Source organism: Triticum dicoccoides, chromosome 4B (genome assembly GCF_002162155.2).
Source record: "Triticum dicoccoides isolate Atlit2015 ecotype Zavitan chromosome 4B, WEW_v2.0, whole genome shotgun sequence".
NCBI lineage: Eukaryota > Viridiplantae > Streptophyta > Magnoliopsida > Poales > Poaceae > Triticum > Triticum dicoccoides.
This window is the reverse complement of record NC_041387.1, coordinates 326,841,360-326,842,171: the sequence shown is the minus strand read 5'-3', so window position 1 is coordinate 326,842,171 and position 812 is coordinate 326,841,360.

Here is an 812-nt window from a genome sequence, read left to right as displayed (position 1 = left end):
CCTGTCTTAGCGTAACGCGAGTCGAGGCGGACGTCGTCGTGGTAGCAACGACGGACGCCGAGACGAGCACGTGACACCACTGCCACCCTGTCTTAGCGTAATGCGGGTCGAGGCGGACATCGTCGCGGTAGCGACGACGGACGCCGAGACGAGCACGTGACACCATTCCCACCTTGTCTTAGCGTAACGTGGGTCGAGGCGGACGTCGTCGCGGTAGCGACGACGGACGCCGAGACGAGCACGTGACACCATTCCCACCCTGTCTTAGCGTAACGCGGGTTGAGGCGGACGTCGTCGCGGTAGCTGTGACGCCCCCGATTCAATCGTACACTAATCATGCACGCAAATGTGTACGACCAAGATCAGGGACTCACGGGAAGATATCACAACACAACTCTAAAACATAAATAAGTCATACAAGCATCATAATACAAGCCAGGGGCCTCGAGGGCTCGAATACAAGTGCTCGATCATAGACGAGTCAACGGAAGCAACAATATCTGAGTACAGACATAAGTTAAACAAGTTTGCCTTAAGAAGGCTAGCACAAACTGGGATACAGATCGAAAGAGACGCAGGCCTCCTGCATGGGATCCTCCTAACTACTCCTGGTCGTCGTCAGCGGGCAGCACGTAGTAGTAGGCACCTCCGGTGTAGTAGGGGTCGTCGTCGACGGTGGCGTCTGGCTCCTGGACTCCAGCATCTGGTTGCGACAACCAGAAAGAAGGGAAAGGGGAAACAAAAGGGGGAAGAAAGCAACCGTGAGTACTCATCCAAAGTACTCGCAAGCAAGGAACTACACTACATATGCA